Here is a 16,693-nt window from a genome sequence, read left to right as displayed (position 1 = left end):
ACATAACCGTTAAAACATTTTTTACGAGTAAGTTTTCTTTTTAAATGAGTTTCGAAAGAAAATTTCTACACTAAAATCTCAGGAAACAGTAGACTTTTAGAAGTCCAACGTTTACATATGTACATTTAAGTTATGGTTTTGCTTGAGAAAAGAAAACTGAAAATTTTGGTTTTTATTTTATTATTTTTAATACTTTTTTATTAAGTCAATTGTTTGATGTTTTCGTTAACACAAGTCATATATATATATATATATATATATATATATATATAAATGTTATTTAATACATGAAAAACAAATGTCAAGTTTGTATGAAAGACATGCTTACAACTATAACGTGTGCAAACATGCATTAAATATAGACTTCATGTAAACATTTCCTGCAGATTCTATGTGTGAGGCATGTTGGGCTAGACGTGGGAGGAATTTCATTTATTTTAGCCCACTATAAGGGTTACAATAATCCTTCCAAATAAAGCTAACTGTAACCTTATATGGCTAAATTGCTGATAATTTTTTATTCTGTCTTCACTAGTTTTTTTTTTTCCATTTAAGTCGCTTGCTTCCCGCGCGACGTTTGAACGCCACTGCACTGCGATCGCGCGTCCTCTCGGCCAATGAAGTAGTGCCGTTATGCGAGGGGAAATTTAAAATTTGCGCGCTACTGTTCGCGCCTCCAATTTTGTAGGTTTGCGTTTCCGAACAAGTGTTGCGTAACCAAAAAAATAGTTGGTTTTTGGTTTTCACTGTTACCCATTTAAATAATAACTCGCAAGTTTGGAACATTGTGTAATGAAAGAACCTCACCGGGGCTTGAAGTTATTTATGTTGTGGCATTTTGAAACTAATATATATATATATATATACATACATATTTGTGCGTTAAGCCATTGAAGTAAGGGTTGAGTCTTTCCAAGCGGCTTCCAAACATAGACCAAATATGGATGTAGGCCGCACGCGCAATTTTTGCAGTATAAGTGGTCTGAGTACGTCGTATATGGCTTATCCGACAACAGGACTGTCAAAAATTGTGTCATGATAGATGGCAACTGGTGCGATTTTAAGGTTATAGAATCTAGATTTACTTTAAAAGTGTTTGGTATTTCAATATAAAAGCATTCATGTGCCCACTGTTGGGAAAAATGCGATTTTAATCATAAAAACCACCATTTGACGTTCTTTCTATTGGCATACAACACTAAGAACTCGATATGTCAAAAATCCACATAATTTGGGTAGAATATAGTTGAGTACGTAAGTGGAGAACTATTTAAAATTCTTTAAACTCTGTTAAAAAATATGGATTTTGTGACATAGTATCTTATGCCTTAGATGCCCATATATGTAACGTGTCATTCCAAAATTTCAACAAAACCAAGTGTATATTGGTGTACCGTTTGTAAACAAAACCACGTGGCTTCGCTTGACAAAGCTGATGTCTGCAGTCAGGGACGCAAATCTGTAGGATATGCGTGGCCTGAGAGTTTTGGGCGTGGGTTTTAACGGACGCGAGTAATACAGGGTGCTTGTTTGTTGTACATTGCCAATATTTCTGCCTACATGCATGCAATAAGTAGGGAACTTTAAAACGTACAGAAACATGGTTTTGACGTCTAGGTTTATCAACCAGACCCCGTTCCACAGTCAGGATCTCGCAAGCGCCAGCGGCCCCCCCCCCCCCCCCCTCCAGGGCGAGGGGCTTCTTAATGTCAGGGGGACGTATGTTCCGCAAGTGGTGTTGGCAAATCGCGGGCCGGGCCCGGCAGACGCGACAGGAACGCACCCTGTTCCCGCGCGGCGCCCCCTCCCCGGGCGCGAGGTGTCGGCCCATTGGCCGGCCGGGAGGGGCGCCGGGCGGGCGGGGGAGGGGAAGGACCGGAGCGCCAGGACCAGTCAGTGCGCTGTGGTGTGCGGTGCGTGGCGGTGGTGCGTGTGCTCGCGGCTGTGATGTGTCGCCTCGCGCATGCGCCGCAGCGGCGCGGGTGGGGGCCCCGTCAGCGGGGGTTCCCGTGAATGAAGCCCGCCCTTCGCCTCGTCAATGGACTGACTCTCTCCTCTCTCGACACACACACATATATATTTGGTTGTTCTTCCGGAAGGGGGGAGAGAAGAAGAAGGCAACTCGACGGAAGGCACGCACTGCTTATCTCCAGGTGAGGGAGCCGTGTTTACCATCTCCCAGATACCACGGGATTGTTTGGAGACATTGGGAATAGGGAAACGCACTTCTTCGCCCTTCTCTCGCGCCGGGAGCGAAGCCTTCCGCGGAGAGTGGTTCTGTCCGCCGCGTGTTTGAATAGTGTCTTCGCGCGGTCCTCGCAGGGGGAGGGGGAATAAACGCACTAGGTGGTCGTAAAAACAGACAAGCGCCCGCGGGTTCGCGGCAAGTTAGTGTTTGAGTGCTAAGTGAGAGTGGAGGCTCGCTGCGAGCCGAGAGGTAATAGTAAAAAAGTATTAAGGACGTAATCGCGGGCCGACGATATTGTTTACTTTGCCGGCTGTGCGTGTGTTTGTGCGTGTGTTGCGTCGCTCGCCGAGGATCATGGCTCCGGCTCGGCGAGGCTGAGATCTTCGAGGGATAGCATCTCTCCGGACCAATCAGGTAAGCCCCAGAGGACAACGTGGCATCTCCGCACGCATGCTGGTCGGAGCAAACCTTTCAATCCGGGTTGCAGCGGGAAATTCGTATCAAAGTTTTGTTCTGGTAATTTTCGGGACTGGAGAGAATCAGGTCAGTTGTAAAGTAGGGCTGGTGTCCTGAATCCTGAGTGAAATTTTACACTAAATACTGCCGAGGATAAAATTGAATCGAAAGGAAAACGCAGTTTGGAAATTAGAAGGCACTTTCGTTTGTTTTTCATAATCGAGAAGCCGTGGAAATTAAAGGCTTAAAAAAAAAAAAAAAAAAAAATAAAAAATTAACACAGAAACATATCATGGGATAAAGTAGAAGCTTTTTTGTTGGTATTGTTTATTTTTAAATTACGTATTACTTGAGACTGTACAGTGTTCGTCCTTTAGTTCGGAAAACCGCCAATAGGTCCCGGCACGCACGCGATTCTCGCTCTGTACAGTGCATTAGCTCTTGTTTATATGTGGAAAAATTTCACTTTAATATCATTAGATCTGATGTGGTCGGTGTCGATTCCTATCGACTTAAGTCATGATTCAGAAATGTAACGCACGCAGTAAAGGGACGACTCTCGGCTATGCAACTTGATTGGCCCACGTAACGCGTGACGTCTCCACAGAACGATGGGCCTCTCGGGTCTCGACGGCGGACGGTCAGCAGCAGCCAGCAAGGATCGCGTGGTTCGTGGTCTGTTGTTGCGTGGGCCAATCAGATTGGAAATGGCTGGACGCAGGCGCAATGTAAGACGAATTTCCTACTAATTGATGTTAATACCGCATGTTAAAACACGTAAATAAAATATATTTGTCATGTACGCAATAAATATTTAATTTAACTAGTATGTTCATAACATACATTTATAAATGTTTAGTTTAATGAATGCCTCTCCACAGCTCGTGATTTATTAGGCTGAAAAGGTAACAGATGTTTACATTTCTTTTTATTCGTGACCAGTTCCCATTGAAAAGTGGAACGTAAATAACGCTGAGATAGTGGCGCTTGACTTGCATTTAGCTGTTTATTACAATCGCGCTGCCATTTATCTAAATAAACATCATGGACAGGAACGTACGCCCTTGATCGTGGATCACGTGGTCCGAGCGCCGGCGCAGTGTTCGCTACAGCTCGCTGTTGCCGCTGGCACCAGCACGCTGTGGCGTGGGGCATTTGTTCTCTCTTTCCAATGCATGGTTTCTGCCGCTAGCGCTGTCCTTGTTTCGAAGTGCTCTGTTGCCAGATCCACGCCATAGAGCACAACGGTTTTTGACACGACTTTCTAATGTAATGAACATTTTTTTTGATGTATCTGAAATATTGTTTTTTTTTTTAATTTGAATTGCGAATTTTGGAAATACATTTTAATGTTGGTATCGCATCAAGAGCATCATCTTATAACATTCAATTTTTACTTTTAAGCAGACTTAATCTTAGGTTCAACCGTTATTGTGACCAAATTTTGCTATATCTTTTAATTTACACAAATTTTTCTCTAAGCATAGCTATTAATTTAATGGAATTCCTAATAAATAATATTGACCGACTGTAACAAATAGTTTATCTTTGATAGCATAGAATTTGATTTTCAGAATGACAACTGTAATAGAAATGTAAATATAGGCCTACAATATCGTATGGCCTTTGAAAAAATAACAAATAATAAAGTAAAAATATATTAATATTTATTATTATAACTAACTATAAAATATAAAGTTATATCTTTAATAGTAGCAAGCCAGGTAGCATCACTCTAGCAACAGTGGGCGCCGTGTACTTTGAACTACAAACTAAGCATGAGACACACTATAGCAGCAGCTAGCACCGTCCCATTGTAGCAGAGCCTTAACAATGTGCGCATGCTCTCCGGGATCGCTCATGTCCCAGTACCTTCACTCGCACTCCCTCCAGTTCTATGATTGACGCATACAGAAGCTCGGTAAACAGGGGGTGGCGGGTAGGTGAGTCAGCTTGTGTTCAAACACAAATGTTCTTTTACTAGTTTTACCTAGGGTAAGTTGATACCACCCTTGGATTCAGCACTGGATTCACTTTCAGAGTTCTCGCAGTCAGGGTAAACATGGAAAACGGGTAAAACACAAGAAATTTAAAAACTGTCTTAAAAAACCTGGGAAAAACAGGGAAATGAACAAAAATCATTGCTACGAATCAGTATCAGTAAATTTTCATACTCGGCTGTATCCTAATGTGTTAAAATCTCTTACGTGTTTTAATAATATATTTATGTGGCCTTAATAAATCCTATCTGATTTTTAATAATAGTAATCAAACATAAGGGATGCAAACAACTGTGTGCTGATTTAAACACAGTCAAACATCTAAAGACATACGAAATCCAAGTTTCATCATATATATATATATATATATATGCATAAATGTATACATATTTGACGGGAATAGTTGGTTAAGTAGTGTAGAAGGAAATGATAGTGAGAAACTGCATATTCTGTAGGAAAACATTTTATTGTTAATTTGGCATATTAAATATGTTAAAACGTGTTACATGTGTTGTCTTCTGAGATAGTCCGATGAAAGAGGGGGAAAGCTCGGAGAAATCCCCCCTCCCCTCCCCTGTCCCAAGGACTCTGCCGAGGAGCAGCGACCATCTCGTGACCTCGGCGGGTCAGTGGGTCAGCGACGCCCGACCACGCACTTCTGGCCGGACACTGGAGCTGTCCCGTTAGTTCCGAAGCCACCCCCAGGGTTGGACAGCTGCGTCTTCACGTCAGCATTTCATTTCGCTGTTCCACGGCGATTCCTACGATGTGTGGCCGTACGAGCAGCACTTTTTACCTTCTCGTTGCAAATTTTTGATGTACAACATCTTAGCTCTCGGTATACGGCATTTGGTGGGAGTAAGTTCGTGAATGGAACGGAAGTCAAGGAATGGTGATATTTTACAACCACGGTGCTGCCATCTGTGGCGGATGGCCTAAAACAAAGTTTACAATGCCAAAGGGAAACTTTAAATAATTAACTGTAACATGATAGGCAGCATTTTAATAAAATCCCTTGTCGAAAATCAGGTCTGAAGCAGAGGTTTAGTATTTATTTAGAGTCTTTTTTTGTTTTTATCGGATCCATTTCATTATATAATTTAACCTGCAAATAAAATGATTCTAAAGTCGACGTAGCTGCTCGGGCAACGAATTCTAGCGGCGGGTGCGGAAACTACGCGTGATTCGCGTCCAAAAATGTAGTTGAAAACACAATTTAAATATATTTATCATGCTTGGCATTATTATAAATAATTCTACGTTGCTCGTCACCGAGATAATTGTTTACACATCTCTGGCGAGGACTGAAAGAATCGCCCATATTTTCCCCCGCCATCTGGCTGCGTGCTTTGTTCTGCTTCGTGTGACTTGTATCTGACAAGTTCTCAAACATGCTGCGCACTTCGAAAAGTCACTTGCAAAGCAACACATAGCGTTTGTTTACCAACACTGATAACCGCATGTAGTTGTTTACAATCACCGTTGACGGAATAACATTGGAATAAGGACTGGTACACTATTGGTATACTTATTTTGATAACGGTCAAGTTTGAGACAACTTACGTGACACAGACTTCATCAACTATTAGTAGAAGAAAAAAGAGCGAGTCTTTCAGTACTCGCCAATGATATGTAACAACTAACCTCTGTAACGAGCAAATTCATGTAATCTCATGTTGCAATAAACTTATGATAAGAAGCTCGGACACGAAATTTAACGTAGAACTCTTTAAAATAAAGCCGAGCGCGATAAATATACGAAAAGTATGATTTAGTGTAAAACGGTAAAACGTTTTCTATTTTTTACATGCTTTATATTAGCTTCACCTGTATGTTTGTTTGTCTGTCGGTCTGTAACTCTTTCGACTAAGAGTGAGTGGCTAATCACTGTAAAATGTCCCACTAATTTCATTACGTTCGTTAGCCGAGCGGTCTAAGGCGCGCGACTTCTGTGACGTCAGCTTTCGGATTCAGCGATCGTGGTTTATACTCCCGGCCACGCCGGAAAAAAAAAAGTTTTTTTTTTTCCCGGTAAATTCTAAGATTATATCCATACATCTAACTGTAAATGATTCGGAGAGACTTTACCATTTCTTTGTGACGTTGCAACTCCAAATAGTTATCTCAGATGGTAATAGGTAGTGTCGGTAACTCATTTCCCTATGATAATTATACATAAATATAGTTTAAAAAACTAAAAAAAACATGCTTTTAAAGAATATCAAACTAAAAAGTTAAAAATAAATATAGTTTAAAAAACTAAAGAAACATGCTTTTAAATATTATCAAACTAAAAAGTTAAAAATAATTTTAAAATTTAATTTATGACAATAGTATATAAGCAATACTAGTATAAATGAGAAAAAAGCATGGGGCGCTTAATATACAAAAAATATGGCACAAAGCGCCTCAAGCTTTTTTCTCATTTATACTAGTATTGCTTATATACTATTGTCATAAATTAAATTTTAAAATTATTTTTACTTTTTAGTTTGATAATCTTTTAAAAGCATGTTTCTTTAGTTTTTTAAACTATATTTATTAAAACCTAACAATTATTCTATTTAAGAGTATGGTACTATTGATTTCTCAGGGCTAGCCGAACAACAGGAGTACGAACACGTCGCATGTAAATGCCTCAACGCTGGACGTGTGACATTTCCCCGTAGACCGGAATTATCATTGCCTACGTTTATTCTATTGGCGCGTTGAGGGTGGCAATTCATGTTTAACCACAAATGCAATGAAGCAAGCGCACATTACACAACGGAAATTTAACACGTTGAAAGTGCAATGCGCGTGCATGCAGAAACTGCTATAGCCACGACCACGAGCCGAAGTCGTCAAGATGGCGGCCCCACGTGTGGCTACATGCAACCTTGCATGTTTCACGAACATCGGGGGATGCACTAAGCGTATTGGCGTGTCAGAGTAAACTTTATGGAAGTGAAACTGTCCTGGAATACATTTTGTATAGGTACTTGAATAATCATAAGATGTAATAGCAACTTTAAAATACCTGTAATTTATTAACCAGGAAAATTGTGTTGGATAAAACATGGCGTCAAATATATTTAACATTTAGTTGGTTCTCTAAAGCATTACGAACGTGGTGCTATCTTTTATGTATTTTTCAAACTAAAAGTTGCAGTCTTATAGATACAGTAAAACCAAATTAACTTGAAACAATTTAAAACACACATTATAACACTAAGTATATGTGTGTTGGTTTCTTTTTTTATTATCTTAAACGACAGGAATCTGTAAATATTTCCTGCAAACAAACCTTAAACTGATTTAACATTTAAAGTTTTAACAGTAAACATGTCATCATTAAAACCTTTTATTCAATATGGCTTTGAATATATGTAGGCAAACAACTTATGTGTGTCTGGTATGATGAACGTTGTGCTATCTGTACGTTATTTCAGTTCTAACTAAGGTTTGTGAAAATTTTAATGCCATTGTTTTAACATATTTCTGAAGTTGTCAATACTTATTTTCATGACTATAAATTATACAAAGTATTAAGTATAGCTGTACTTTTATAAAGTGATGTAAAGTCTCAGATTTTCACGAAAGCACTATATACGGACGAATCACGCGGGCCAGCCAACTTTTTGAGAAATCTTAGACTTACAAATAGAAGCACCGTGTTTACACATTTCTGTTCCAATCGACTACCGTTCCATTCACGAAATTACTCCTATCAAATGGCGTATACCGAGAGCTAAATTGTTTATACATAAAAAATAAAAAAAAACCTAATTGGAAATATTTTCAAATATTTCAAATGTTGAGCGTATAATGACGTATCACTAACTTTTCGTGAACTGTACACGTCTTGTCACACTCAAATGTAACTGAAATGAAGGACTGGCCACGTAAGTCACGAACAAGTCCCCAAGTAAACAGTTAGGGTAATGCAAGTAAAGAAACTTTATTTTACTGCATACTTTTGTCAACTTTAATGTTTTATTTATTTTACACCTCACTACAGTTTGTATTCGCATATTAAATATTTACAGTTTGAAACTGTCCTTAAAAGCACGCGGTAACATTTTCTGTGAACAGGTTCTTGCTTTCCAACATTAAAATGAGCAGGATCGTTGGTATTTTATATATTTCGGTGATATAAAAATACCGTTTCAAGTAGCAAATTTAATGTGTTCTAATGTTGCAAATAAACTTATAATAGGAACTGAGAATCGAAATTTAACGTAAAATTCTTTAAAGTAATGCCGAGCTGACGCGAATCACACGTAGTTTACGCAGCCGCCGCTAGAATTCGCTGCCGGAGCAGATACGTCGACTATTAAACAATTTGATTAGTAGAGTGAACATTTAAACTATACAATGAAACGGCTCCAATAAAAGAGAAGAAAAAAAGCTTGATATAATACTACCCCCTGGCTTTGGCCCTGATTTTTGACAAGTAATTTTTATTTAAATACTGCTACTCTACTACTACTTAAAATTTTTATTTACTTTCATCTTGTTAAAATGCATTAAACTGTCAACACTATAAATTATGTCTCAGGCTTTGTGAATGTTGGTGCGCGCGGCGCCGTGGGTACACATTTCCGTTCCGTTCGCGAAATCGCCCCTACAAAATGCCGCATACCAAGATCTAAGATGTTACACATGAAAAAATGTTGTAGGAAAATGTAATTGAAACATCCTGATAAAGTGCTGGGATTGGTTGGTCGGTTATTTGTAGACAAGCTGTACTGAGACATGTGAAGGACGGTCGCTTGCTTGGCCGAGGCGTGCGCGCGGTCTCGCCTCTGAGCTGTCAGCGGCCGCGGGTCGCACACTGACACTCTCCCGCGCTGTCACCAGCTGGCGGCACTCGCCCGCGTGTTTGCAACCTGACACACGAGGTCAGATGTCGCTCATCGCGGGCGAGTACTGTGGCGGTGGCCCAAGGTAGCGGGCTTTATCAAGAGGCAGTCGTTTCCTTAGCTAAGAAAATGTGTATTGCCTTAACTTCGCCACCAATAAGGACTTAAATAAATTAATAGCTACGTTAATAATCCACGAGGTGTTAAAGAAGACAGAAATAAATTTTCTTTATTTTGTTTTTCAGTATTCTTACCCAACGACATTACTTCTATCTTGTCTTGTGTCAGTGTCTCCTCAAACAGTTCAAATCGATCACATGGCTTTGTTATCATGAACATCTTTACCTCAACCATTTGCACTCTTCGCGGTTGAAAGCGAACAAGTTGTTCCTCTTGTTCTCCTCCAGTGCTAGCGACAAGTATCAGATCTCTAATTGGCCTAATCTCGTCGCTTTTGGGAATGGCGCGCCTATGTCAGGAGTGTATTGAAGCGGGATGATAAGCGCGACGCTCGCTGGTGCTTCTAGCGTTGTGTCGCCTCTAAGCTTAAGGCTGTGGACTGGCGCGCAGTCTTCTCGTCGTGCGCAGGCCAACTATGAGGTGAGCGGTTCCCATCACATTGCATGGCGGTGAAATGAAGATAAAGGTGTACTGCAAGTCCCTTGAGTGCTTTAAAGAATCTGTACCGGGCGTGTTTCATGTCCAGAAAATATTCTAGAAACATGCATTTTAGCCATTTCCCCCTCTCCTCAAACTACAGTTTGAAAACTAAATCCGGAATCATAACTACTCATCCATCCTCAGCGCATTCTTAAATGTTTTTTTGTAAACAAACTGCGCCCTGATAACTTGAGCGGTTTTCAAATCGCGTGTTTTCTTGAGAAGCTCTGCACACCATGTGTTTGCCCGGGTAGGCGGAGCCATTAGACTAGTTTAGCTCTGAGCAAGCCGGACTCCAACACTGTACCAGCATTCAGCTTTGTACAAATTTGTCACAGGTCTGTGCCGCCCTGTACTAGTCCTGGCGGGTATTTCTTAGCTGTCAGCAACACTAGGCCGGTCCCCCCTCCCTTCGCAACAAGCCCTTAAGATGACACCCGTGTCTCTTTGTGAACCATCCTGCATTCTTCCACAGGCGCTCCTCTTCCTCTATGGGCTGTTTCTGGGAAAACCCATGGTTGGAGAGGTCGTCGAAGGAAGGGGAGGGGGGAGCTGGAAGACTCCTGTCGGACAACCGCGAGCCAGGCCTACCATTGCCATTTGCGACGTAAAGTGTTCCAGCACCTTATTACGAGAGTTATTCAACTTTAAAGCCGAACTTTGTTCTTCTACTAAAGTAATGAGTGGGCGGCGAGGTGGTAGGAGAGGGGAGAGGGGACAAGCAGCACCCGGCCCCTGCACTCACGTCCGGAGTTGCCAAAGGTACCCGGATTCTGGCACACTTACCCAAATCTCTATGTCTGTACCCGGTACCCGAGAAGATCCGCTCGGATACGAAAATGTACCCGAATTTAGGAGAATGGAAAAAAAAATAGTAAAAAATATTGAACAATATTCACTTGAAATGGAAAACCAATTAGGGTGGAAAAACATTCTTTGCCTTGGCCGTAACGTACTGACATTAAAACATCTCTGCCTTTTTAAAACCACCTCGGCTACGCTATATTCCTACGTATCTCTGGAGAACCACATTATCAAGTGCAGGTAGTTGTAGTATCAAGTTAACAGTACAGTGGCGACAACACAATCAGGGATATCACTCATTGAAAACAGTCTCGGCTATACTATTAGAGCACAACACATTAACGTCGCCATATTTATATTACAAGTAATATTTACAATAATTTCACACAACCTGTAACACTTAAAATACCATTTTTCAAATGTGACTGGAATTGTAGTCTTCAGCGTTTACGCACGTATAGCAGTATTCAGGTTTATACTTGAATGACTCTCGTATGTTTGTGCCTGATGACGTAAGCAGATGCCAGTTCCCGAATATTCGTAACTGTTTTGCATTGGAAGCCTACTGTGTTCGTCTGTGCTGTCGTCGTTGTGTTGTCCAGGTTATCTGTTTGTCATCATCTGTTTGTCGCTATGTTTTCCAAGGCGGTTGCTTGTCTGTATTCATTGTTCTTGCTGCAATTGTCTCGTCGTTGCCAGCCCACTGTGTTCTCCTGTGCTGTGATATTTTTCTAGCTAATATACTTCCACGTAATTCTATGTGTCTTTTGACCTAACTTAATCATCGGCTGATTTTGACTTCTTTTTGTGTGGTTTGTTCGTTCTTGAGGTTTCTCTACGACGTACTACAGTGTCAACCTTCAATGGCATATGTCTAAAAAAAGTTTCGAATCACAGTATGTAACTTTGTTTTAACGTTTAAGCTTGGGTACGCCCATCATGTTGAATATTTTGCCTTTCGTCAGATTCAGAATTTTATGAAAATATACATTTAGAAAATGAGATCATAGAAACAATTTTTGTGTATCGGGGAACCACTGGAAATTATTTTCCAGTGAGTGCTTAATCGTAATTATTCAGGCAGAAATTTTAATTATCAAAACGTTCCTGCATTTTATTAAACAGCAGATAACACGTGGCATACGTATATCTGGCAAAAACATTTGAAACAGAACACAAACAGCGGGACATTCTAAGAAATTGTCGTAGGTAAAAAAAAAATTAAAACCCCTTTTAATAAAGCCGACTATGGAATATTTAATTTTTTATAACGATATTTCCCTGTTAATTTTTTTAATTTCTTTCACGTTTTACACTCATGCTAATCTTCGCAACTCGCGAAGACAAACATGGAGTGGCAATAGCAACTGTTGCTATAAGGAATATCACGCTGTCTTCGGAATTATAGTGAAATATGTGTTAATTTTATATGAACCGTGTGTTATACGAGATTTACAGAAGACCATCAAAAACGACCATTTTACAAAAACTGTGAAAAATAGTTTTTTTTTGGTATCATGTCCGAGCTCACAATGCGCCTTTTGGAATGCAAAATAAGTAAATTGTTTAGGTAAATTATTTCAACAAATAAGGATGATGGTTTTTAGACCATATATTTGTTTTTTGTTAAACGATACTTTTGTAAGGTATATGTAATTTTACAGATATTTTGTATTATGTAATTTATGGCTGCAATTATGCGGAAGTGGCTGTCATTCAAATTTCAACAAAGAATTTCCTGTAATAAAATATTTAGAAATTTAATAATTTCAAAGTTTAGTAAAACTTATTTAGTACATAAGTAGTTATAGGTAAGCTGCCACGCATGAAAAAAAAAAAGGAAAGTTGTTGAACTTGTCATTTAATGATCAGTTTATATCTATAAGACAAAAATAATGAAATTTTCGATTGTATTAGTTAATGCAATGCAAATATTTTCCTACATGACGAAGATCTTGATAAATTACCTATTTCTTTGGATTTACTTTCGTCAAATAACTAAACAATATGTTTTTTATTCACAGCTGTGAAAATTTAAAGGATTTAGTCTTTCTTTCATTTTCACTGTTTACAAATTTATTGTGCTCGTTCCCAGGCCGCATTGTTGCTACCCACTATACACTCAGGTTCGATCCTAGTACAAAAGGCGAGTGGAAGTCCATTAGTTTCAAATGTGGCTTTGTTGCCTACAAGTCGGTCATTTGTAAGGCTAATGCAAACGAAGGTTTAACGACGTGTGAAACAAGGGGGTGCTGCGGTAACTCCCAGAACCTCACCCATAACCCCTCCTCCCCGCCAACACTTCTCGGACCACGATGCGCCCTGCAGCCTGCTTCCACACTCGCGGTCCGTGTTCAGTGTGACGCACAAGGTCTGCGGTGGTATACTTTTGATATGTTACCTAGGCCACTGTTGCATTTCTCTTTTTAACTGCTTCATTCTAATAATACGTTTAACACAGCAACTGTTCACATGTATTGTGATCATGTTCCAATCGAGGTGATTCCTAGTTCAAACTTAACACATTTTGTTTGCAAGTACTAAGAAATAATGGCATAACTTCTTTGCTTGCTCGTGATTGGATGGTTTAAAGCCAACAAACCATGGCTAAATAATGGCCCAAATACAAAATCTATTTAAGTGAGAGAAATCGCACGAAGCATGACAAATATTATCATTTATCTTTTTACTTCTGTGGTGCATGTATTTACGTGATTTTATCCATAAATAACTTTTTTTTTAATTTTGTAATATCGTCCATTATATGATGATAATTAGTAAGTACTTTGTATGCGTGGTTATCAGAACAATGGTTGGTTTGATCTGTCACCCGACAGATCTAACAAAGTGTACTAGGAGCTGACTCAGCACAAAGAAGGTGTACTAAGCCAGCAGTGGGGTGGTGAATAATGGCAAATTCATTTTCTCCTTCATAGCCAAAACTGCCGGCACATTAACCAGCAAATGTTTCAATTGCAGCATTAATATACTTTCATCAAGAGGCTGATAAAAGTGGATACGCCTGTGCTTGGCTGAGGGCAAAATTGTGAGTATAATTTACAAAATAGTGTTATGCGTGGGGGAATACAAGTCCGGAAAGGATAGCCCAACTTAGTAATTGGCAGTTTTTATTCATTACCTAATATTTACACAATTCGTTAAGTCACCACAATTGAAAGGTGTGTCCACAAATTAATAAAACTTTCATATTCCACTACTCACTCCTTCCACTGGAGCTTGGCTCGATAGTGGCTCTCTCTGCTGTTCGTCTCTTACCACACAACTTGGTCCCAACACGCTGCCTCGCATTATTCATTCAACTACAACGACGTGACAGCGTTCCGTGACTTCGATATCGCACAAGAGCCCATCTCTCTTCGCCCATCTCACTCGCCAAGGGGTCACTCACCATCTTTACTTCACTTCCCTTGCAGGTTATCCACCCAGTTTATATACCTCTCAGCCCCACCCTGGAAAGGTTTCGAAGCCCTTCGAAGTGTCGTGTCAACAGAACTCCCGACTTAACACTCGAAGCTACGAGAACATTGGCGTCCTAGTCACGCCAATTTACGCAGACGGGGCTCTGGGAACTTTCCGAATTATCGTGAGAGATGTATAGAGGCGTCGCTGCTAATCGGATTACCGCAGAGGGACGGGAGCCACCTGCATAGCGCCCCTCCCGCCGGCTGGCTCGCTAGCGTCCTCGAAACAATAGTTTTGTGGGAAGATATATTATGCAAGGCAGATCTCTGAGCACCAGCCAAGAACACTACAGGGATCAGCTGTTGTGTGAGGTACAAGGGGGTGAAACAAAATATTTCCCTTTAACAAATTCATTAAGCAATCGTAAAGCAAGAATCGATGCACCAACTAAAATTATATATATATATATATATATATATATATATATATGGAATACTTCTGTCACTACCCTACATATTAGTTCGTGCACCCCTTCATATGAGAGCAAGCTGCCAGCCCTGTGAATTCCACTTCCACCCTGTATCAAACGCATCCAAATGACAGCTTTATCATACTAATGCCATTCATGTTTAGTTCTTTCTAAACAGTAATCTGATGAATATGCTAAATAATATATAAAGAGCATGTGTAACTCAGTAAATGTGATAGAAGTGAAACATATTTTGCAATTCAAACCTCGACTCGTAAGTGCTCATTTTATATCTCTTTGGCGTCAGAAACGTTTCAAAATAATGTTTCACAAAAACTTTGATTTAAAATTCGGCCTTGAAATTGAAACTGAAAATTTACTCTCATCGCGTCCAAAGAAGTTTCACTTCAAAAAACTTTGCATGTTACTGTTTCTTCAAACAATTCTGCCATTTGGAACACGCCAAATCCCAGAACGAAATATGAAATTCATAGCAGGTAGAGCTATCAATGCGGGAAATGCAGGAACTGTCTCAACAGCGCTCTCTACACTGCTGGTTGAAAAAGGAGGAACGTGAGTGCGCTGGTAGCAAATATACAATTCAAGGCATTCAAGGTGCTGTATAGGATGCCTATATATTTTTTCTTAAATAAGCTCATGCGCACATTTTCTCTGTGTTATTCTTTCGTTCATCTAACTCAGTTCTATTTTTTTTTGTGGAAGGGACAATCATCGCACAAAGTTGAACGAAAACCAATCCAGCAACACATAAAGCATAGTGCTCTTTTTGTGTATCTTTGGACCAGTACCTATTCTCTGTCCTTTTCGCGTCAGAAACGTTTCACAACAATATTTCACGAAAACGTTGCATTAAAATTTGGGCTTGAAATTTTTCTCTCATTGGGCTCAAAGAGGTTTCACTTCAAGAGTGAGCTAATCTTTCAGTACTAGCCTGTGATGTGTAACATCTACCCTTGGTAACGAGAAAAATCCCGGTTTAGTTAAGACGAATTATGAGCAACTTATTTGGGCCATACTCCTCCGGTTTGAAAATTTTTCTCACGCTTACGCCGCCTTTATTTTTCGCACGTAGTCACCTCTTGATTTACCTCTCCCTGAAAATTAAAAAAATTAACATAATCTTATCTATTCAGGATTTTGTGTGTGTGTGCTAATTTAAAAATGATTAATTAACACGCAATTAAAAGGAATGTTATTCAGATTTTAAAACATCATAATATCAATTACAGAACTTATTTATTAAATACTCTCTTTATACAAATAGCTTCCAGGAATGCATTTGTATCACAAACTAAGTATTAACACAACACGTATTTGATGCAACTCTTGTAAAATTATTGACTTTATATTATATATTATACATTATTATTTCACAACGTATTTATAGCGTTTCAGAAAAGTCACATGGAAATGCGTCGCGCTGTTCAAGAACTGCTATAGTCCAGTCAAGTTGTCACAAAAAAGGACACATGGAAGTAAAATCCCCTGTAGAACTAAATATTTAATATGTCAGAGATAGTTTTGTGAGTGATTTGTGATATTTTTCTAACAACTTTTTTTTTCCGCTGGAGCAACCAACTTGAATAAACCTCAAATATTGCGTTTGTTTATTTCTTGTTTTTCCCAATATCTGCCAAAATACACATCTGATAAAATATTTTGTACTTTTTATTCTGAACGTTAACTAAATTTGCTACACTTTAAGACCAAATTGAGTTTTTCTTACTTTGAATAGTTTCAGCAATACAACTCTCAGAATTTCAGTAACATTTTATAAAAAAGTGAACTTTCAACCAGTTTTTTTTTGCCTGGTAGCTTCTAAACCAGT

At 39.4% G+C, this 16,693-nt stretch overlaps 1 protein-coding gene across 1 annotated transcript in view; it reads left to right on the top strand.

Moving 5' to 3' along the window:
* Positions 1-1,894: 1,894 nt before the first annotated feature.
* Positions 1,895-16,693, top strand: part of LOC134530057 (uncharacterized) — a 605,495-nt gene continuing 590,696 nt past the window's right edge. The window contains exon 1 of the mRNA XM_063364610.1: positions 1,895-2,602. The gene's annotated coding sequence lies outside the window, so the exon portion shown is untranslated. The remainder of the gene's footprint in view (positions 2,603-16,693) is intronic.

The sequence above is a fragment of the Bacillus rossius genome, chromosome 1, assembly GCF_032445375.1.
Source record: "Bacillus rossius redtenbacheri isolate Brsri chromosome 1, Brsri_v3, whole genome shotgun sequence".
Lineage (NCBI taxonomy): Eukaryota > Metazoa > Arthropoda > Insecta > Phasmatodea > Bacillidae > Bacillus > Bacillus rossius.
Note: the sequence above shows the minus strand (reverse complement) of the source record. Positions and strands in the feature narration are given on the sequence as shown.